This window comes from Heterocephalus glaber, unplaced genomic scaffold (genome assembly GCF_053883595.1).
Source record: "Heterocephalus glaber isolate CG9 unplaced genomic scaffold, H.glaber_assembly_v1.0 deba00000936, whole genome shotgun sequence".
NCBI classification, from domain to species: Eukaryota; Metazoa; Chordata; class Mammalia; order Rodentia; family Bathyergidae; genus Heterocephalus; species Heterocephalus glaber.
The window spans coordinates 2,639,174-2,646,616 of record NW_028258172.1 but is presented as its reverse complement, the minus strand read 5'-3'; the positions used below and the strand labels follow the sequence as shown (position 1 = coordinate 2,646,616).

At 38.5% G+C, this 7,443-nt stretch overlaps 1 pseudogene; it reads left to right on the top strand.

The window, feature by feature from the left end:
* The first annotated feature begins 5,802 nt into the window (after window positions 1-5,802).
* Window positions 5,803-7,180, top strand: LOC147828796 (uncharacterized; annotated as a pseudogene).
* Window positions 7,181-7,443: the final 263 nt, after the last annotated feature.

The window sequence follows — 7,443 nt, the reverse complement described above, 5'->3', positions numbered from 1 at the left end:
AGACTTCTGACACAAATTTCAGGGTCAGGAGATCGTAGAGTGAAATATTTCAAACCCTATGGCAAACAAGTTTCAAACCCAATTAACATATCTGGCAAATGTTTCTTTCAAAAGAGATGGAGAAATAAGGACTTTCTATGAAAAAGAACAACTTAAAAGATATGAACACCCAGCCAGTGCTCCACAAAATACTCAAGAATATACTGGGCAGAGAACACAAACCCAAGAGAGCCAAAAATCCAGATGGAATGAATACATTCAACAAGGCAAGTAAACAGACAAACAACAAAAATACCAAAGCAGTCATCAACAGAAAAAGAATTTAGTGTTAGAAGAAATCAACAACTTTCACTATAACTGTTAATATTAATGCCCTCAACTCCCCAATTAAAAGACACAGATTGCTGGAATAGATTTTTAAAAAGCAGAATACAGCTTTATGTTGGATTCAAGAAACTCATTTAATTCAAAAAGATAGTCATAGACTAAAAATCAAAGGATTGAAAAATATTTTATGCACCAAGAACCACGAAACAAGCAGTGGTAGCAATTTTACTCATAGACAAAGTAAACTTTCAGCTAAAACTGATTAGAAGAGAAAAACAAGGTCACTACATACTAGTTAAGGGAACAATCCCACAGAAAGAGATAATATTTCTAAATATGTTTGCAACAAATCTTCATAAAAATAATTTTGAACTAAAAAGATCAAATATATACCAATAAAATCATAGTTGGTCATCTCACAACTCACCTCACAATAAGATAGATCAAGTAAACAAAAAATCCATAAAGAAATAGAAGATATGAACACCTTTGAACAAATGTACTTAATAGACAGCTACAGACTATTATAACCCAGTAGAATAGAATAAACATTCTTCTCATCAGCACATGAAACTTTCTCCAAAATGACACCATATTCTAGTCTACAAAGTTTCTTAAATAAATATAAAAGAATTGAAATCTCTGCATGTTTACTGTCAGGCTATTTTACACTGAAACTTGAAATCAATCACAGAAGAAACGACAGAAAATTTATATAATTTGAAAGTTAACAACACACTCCTGAACACACAATAGGTCACAGGCAAAATCAGAATGTTAACAATTCCTGGAGTCAAATGATAATGTGATTGCAACACACCAGAGCCTATGAAACATAATGAAAGCAGTCCTGAGATGGAAGCTTAATGCAATCAATGCTCATGTTTAACAACAAAAAAGAGAACAAGTTCAAATAAATAACCTAATGATGTACCTCAAGTTACTAGAAAAGCAACAATCATAAACTAGAATACTACCAACAGAACACATTGGGGAAATCTTCTATGGCACTGATCTGGGTAAAGCTGTTTTGGACAATAAAATAAATGCACAGATAATAAAAGAAAGCATAATCAAACAAACAGCAACAAATCAGTAAAAATATCATATATCAAGACCAAGTAAGCTTTATTTTGTGATGCAAGGATGGTTCAACATACAAAAATCAATAAATGTAACACATAAAGAGAAGCAAGAACAACAAAAATGATCATCTTAATAGAGTAATAAGCATTTGACAATATCCAAAATTCAGATATGATAAAAACCCTGAAGAAGGGTATGGAGGACACTTATCTCAATCTGATAAAAGCTATTCATGACAAATTTACTGCCACTATTATATTATAATGGGGGAAAACAGAAGCTTTTCTGCGCAATATACTACTTGAAACTTTAGCCATACAAATCAAGCTAGAGAAAGAAATAACAGGGATGCATATCAGAAAGGAAGAAGTCAAACTACATGATCCTGTACATAAAAAAATCCCAATAATCCAGGTATAGAATCCTAGAACTAATAAATTCAGTAAGGTAGCAGAATACTATATCAGCTCACAAATATCAATAACATTCCTGTATACCAGCAAAGAAATCATTGAGAAAGAAATTATGAAAACAGTACCATTAAAAATAGCTTCAAGAAAAATAACATACTTAGTAACTAACTTAATCAAGGAAATGAAAGACATTTACAATGGAAACTAGCATTCTGAAAATAAAAAGAGCTTGAAGAGTACATTACAAAATGAAAATAATTAATATTGTCAAAATGGCCATACTTCCTAAACTGGTTCATATATTTAATGCAACCCTGACCAATATACCAGCAGCATTTATTACAGAACAGAAAAAATAGCCCTAAAATTTGAATGAATCCAGAAGAGTCCCAGAATAGCAAAAGTAATTCTGGGTAACATCTTCAAAGAAAGAGTCATTGTAATACCAGATTTCAAGTTATATTACAAAGATACAATGATAAAAACTACATGATCCTGGCATAAAATTAGACATGTACCACTGACATAGAATAGAAGATGTATAAACAAACCCAGAAACATTCAACCAATTGATCTTTAACAAAGGGGAAAAACATACACTGAAGGAAAAATAACCTCTTCAACAAATGGTCTTGGGATAATTATTGTATAACATGCAGAAGGTTGAATCTAGACCCATATTCCTCACCATACACAAAAATAAAGTAAAGTGGTCCAAAGATCTGGATTTTATAATAGAAACCCTTATGTGATGGTTGATTGTGTCAACTTCAGACATTGGTTAATAGAAACTTAACTAAATTGGCTCAGCAATTCCACACCCTAGGGTATGGAGGACCCACCCCAGGGTGGCTCCTCATCTGGGTGGTATAAAGGGGAAGTGAGGAAGGACAGATATGCTTCTGTTCCTTTGGAGGAGCTCCAGTTTTCACCTTGGACATCATCTCCTGCCTTCCAGTGCACACCCATTGGCCTTCTGATACAGAATCATGGGGAACACTGCAGTGAGCTCCAGACCTTCAACTAAATCCTTCAGTCTCCAGTGTGAAGACAGACCCTCTGGACTTTTTCTCATCTGATGCTGTGGGTAGCCATTGTAAGCCAATCTTGTAAATTCATATACATTTATATACCTTGTATTGTATTTGTATCTCTAGTAAATACTAACTGATACATATTTTAGTACTTGGAATGGCTCGAGAGAAATAGAATTGTAAAGATGGAATTCTTTAATAGCTTTAGGGTTCCTGGAGTTGGCTCCATAATTTGATGAGACCTAAAAATGCCATGATCTCTTTTTCTAATCCTGTGGGGAATACTGATTATACTTGGTGTGAACTGTTTAAAGTAATATGCAATGTAGATCCACTTGATTATCCTAATTCACCAGTTGTGAGATGTAAGGAATTTAGAGGACTCCATACTTGAAAGTTTTGAATACATTTAGAAGAGTAGGAAATATAATGATGCTGGCTCGCTGGTTTTAGAACATCTCTGGACAAACTAGTACAGGAAAATATGAAGCTCAAAGATTCAAATTCCCAGTTTCAGGCACACATAAGAATTGTGAAAGCTTCTATGTGTCCTGAAGGAAAATCTCTTTTAGCCACAGGGCTGAAATTGCAGAAAGCCAAACACAGGCCCTCATAATTTGATTGGGTGAACTACACCTTTAGCTTAATGCTCAGCTTCATCTTCAAAAGGATATCTGAAGCAAAAGTGAGGGCACTGATTGGAAAAGAATGGAATTCATAAACTGGGATGGAGACATTTGGGAGGATTCAGATGAAGCTAAGGATGTTGAGTTTTAGATTCTAATGAGATTATTTTGCCAGAGGAAGAGACTTCCACACTACAATGGCAGAGGCATCCCCATCCCACCCTCTGTGGTGTTGGCCTCTTCTAAGATACTTGAGGAAACTAATCCTGTGTTGACCAAGCAAGATAATGCTGACACTCCTCAGGACCCAGCCTCACAACCCACTTTTGCCTCCAGGCCATAACTGGGCTCAAATCACAGAAGGCTCTTAAGGGTGAGGTACATAGTGTGACCTATGAGGAGGTTCTCTATTCTCCCAAAAAACTTCTTGAATTTTCTACCTTATATAAGTAGAGGCCTGATGAGCAAGTGTGGGAATGGATTTCATGTGTGTGGGATAATGGTAGCAAAAATACATACCTGGATCAAGCTGATATGTGTAAACCTATGGCATTGGCTGATCACCCACAATGTTCCCAAAAGTGAAATAGATGGGAAACCTACAAAATTTTTACTAGATTTATATAATCAAAAAAATTTAAGGGCAAATGAGTGGAAACCTACTTCAAATCATAACAGGTAATCACAGCCCCTCAACCAGTTTCAGGATTTGAAGGAGTTTACACATCCAAAACTCTTTGAATGTAGGGGAGGCCAGGTTCCCTTAGAGAAGGATCCTGATGCACCAAAAATTTATACAGTCAATCTTTCTCGCATTCTTCCCCAGAGGGAACTAAAGCATTTTGGGGCCTTTTGAGGGGAAGTGAAATGATCAAACACTTGGGGAACTACTAGACACTGGTTCTGAACTAACACTGATTCCGGGGGATCCCAAATGTCATTGTGGCCCTCGAGTAAACGTAGGAGCTTATGGAGGTCAGGTGATAAATGTGGTTTTAGCAAAAATCTGACTCACAGTGGGTCCAGTAGGTCCTCGAATCCATCCTGAGTCATTTCCCCTGTTTCAGAATGCATAATTTGGATACATATACTTAGTATTTGGCAGAATCCTCACATTGGTTCTCTAACCTATAGTATGAGTGCTATTATAGATTATAAGTCCAAATGGAAGCCATTAGCATTGCCTTTGCCTGGTAAAATAGTAAACCAAAGGCAGTGTCGTATTCCTGGAGGGATTTCAGAGATTAGTGCCACCATCAAGGACTTCAAGAATCTAGGTGTGATGGTCCCCACCACATCTCTATTTAATGCTACCATTTGGCTTATGCAGAAGAAAAATGAATTTTGGAGAATCACAGTAGATTATTGTAAACTGAATCAAGTGGTGATTCCAATTGAAGCTGCAGTAACACATCTCCTGGTACTTGTATGGAGCTATTGATTTGGCAAATGCATTCTTCTCCATACCTACTCATAAGGACCATCAGAAACAATTTGCTTTCAATGGCAAGGCCAGCAATACACCTTCACTGTTCTACCTCAGGATTATATTAACTCTCCAGCCTTGTGTTACAACTTTGTTAGGATTTTGATCACCTTTCTCTTTCACAAGGTATCACATTGGTACATTATTACATTGATGTTGTTATGCTGATTGGGCCAAGTGAAAAAGAGGTAGCAACACTCTGGATTTGTTATTAAAGCATTTGAGAGCCAGAAGATAGGAAATAAATGCAACAAAAATTCATATTCCTTCCAATGTAAAAGATAAGTTTTGCATATGGTTCCCCCTACAACCAAAAAAGAGGCACAATGCCTAGTGGGCCTATTTGGTTTCCTCACATAGGTGTCTTACTCAAGTTCATTTTCTGAGTGACTCAGAAAGCTGTTCAACTTGAGTGGGTTCCAGAACAAGAAAAGGCTCTGCAACATGTCTAGGCTGCTGTGCAGGCTGCTCTGCCATTGGGGCCATATGATCCAGCAGATCCAATGGTACTTGAAGTGTCAGTGGCAGGTAGAAATGCTGTTTGGAATCTCTGGCAGGCCCCAATAGGTGAATCACAACAGAGGCCTTTAGAATTTTGGAGCAAGGTTCTACAATCATCTGCAGACAACTACTCTCCCTTTGAAAAACAGCACTTGACCTGCTATGGGGCCTTAATGGAAACTGAATACTTGACCATGGGACACCAGGTCACCAAGCAACCTGAGTTGTCTATCATGACCTGGGTGTTATCTGATCCACTGAGTCATAAGGTTGGACATGCACAGCAATAGTCTGTCATTAAACGGAAATGTTATATACATGATTGAGACAGAGCAGGTCCACAGGGTACAAGTAAATTACATGAGGAAATTGCCCAGATGCCTATGATTGCTATGGTTGCTATATTTGTTTCCCAGCATGCACCTATGGCCTCATGGGGTGTATGTACCATATGATCAGCTGTCAGAGGAATAAAAAGTTAGGGCCTGTTTATGGATGACTGCACATTATCCAGGTACTACCTGCAAGTGGATAGCAGCAGCATTATAGCCCCTTTCCAGCATCCCTGAAAGACAGTGAAGGGAAACCATCACAGTGGGCAGAACTTTGGGCAGTACACTTGGTAGTACATTTTGTCTGGAAGGAGAAATGGCCAGATGTGAAACTGTATACTGATTCATGTGCTGTAGCCAAAGGTCTGGCCAGATGGTCAGAAACTTGGAAGGAATATAACTAGAAAATTGATGACAAAGATATTTGGGGAAGAGGAATGTGGTTAGACCTCTTCACATGGGCAAAGGATGTAAAAACCACCAAAAGATAAGCTCAGGGGAAGAGGATTTTAACAATCAAGTGCATAAGATGACCCATTCTGTGGACAGTGGCCAACCTCCTTCTTCAGCCATCCCTGTCATTGCCCAATGGGCCCATGAACAGAGTGGCTATGGTGACAGAGATGAAGGTTATGCATGGGCTCAGCAACACAAACTCCCACTTACCAAGGCTGATCTGGCTACAGCCACTGCTGAATGCCAAGCTATGCCAGCAGCAGAGACCAACACTGAGTCCCTGAGATGGCACCATTGCCTTGGGTGATCAACTTATGACTGAGTGGCAGATTGATTGTAATGGACCACTTCCATCATGGAAAGGACTAGTCTTTTTCCTCACTGGCATAGACATGTATTCTGGACATGGATTTGGCTTCCCTGCATGTAATGCTTCTACCAAAACTATGATCCATAGACTCACAGAATGTCTTATATGGCATCATGGAATTCCATGTAGCATTAACTCTGACCAAGCAATACATTTTATGGCCAAAGAAGTGAGGTAAAGGGCTCATGCTCATGGAATTCATTGGTCTTACCTTGTTCCTTACCATCCAGAATTGGCTGGATGACACAGTTACACTGCCAGGTAGGTAGGCTGCAATAACCTGCAGGGCTGGGCCAAAGTTCTTCAAAAGGCCATATATGCTTTGAATCAGCATCCACTATGTGGTACTGTGTCTCCCATAGCCAAGATTCATGGGTCCAGGAATCAAGCAGTGGAAGTGGGAATGATAGCACTCACCATTATCCCCAGTGATGCACTAGCAAAATTTTTCTTCCTTTTCCCACGACCTTATGTTCTACTGGCTTACAAGTCTTAGTTACAGAAGAGGGAAGGCTTGTACCAGGATGCACAACATTGATACTGATATAAGGGGAATAGTTATAACTTCCAAACCTACTAGATGTCCGATGTGCTGAGTTCATGTTCCTCAAAATCTAAGAATGAATTCTGAGGAACGACAGAGGTTAAGAGTAGGAAATTTTATTGAGGGACAAACAGCTCCTGAGAGAGACAGGAGGGGACCCAGAAAGTGGATTTCCACAGATGCCCTTACAGGAGAAGTTTTATAGATCAAAATCAAGGAGTAGGTACAAGGTGGCACAAAATTATGATCAACCAATAGGATTAGAAGT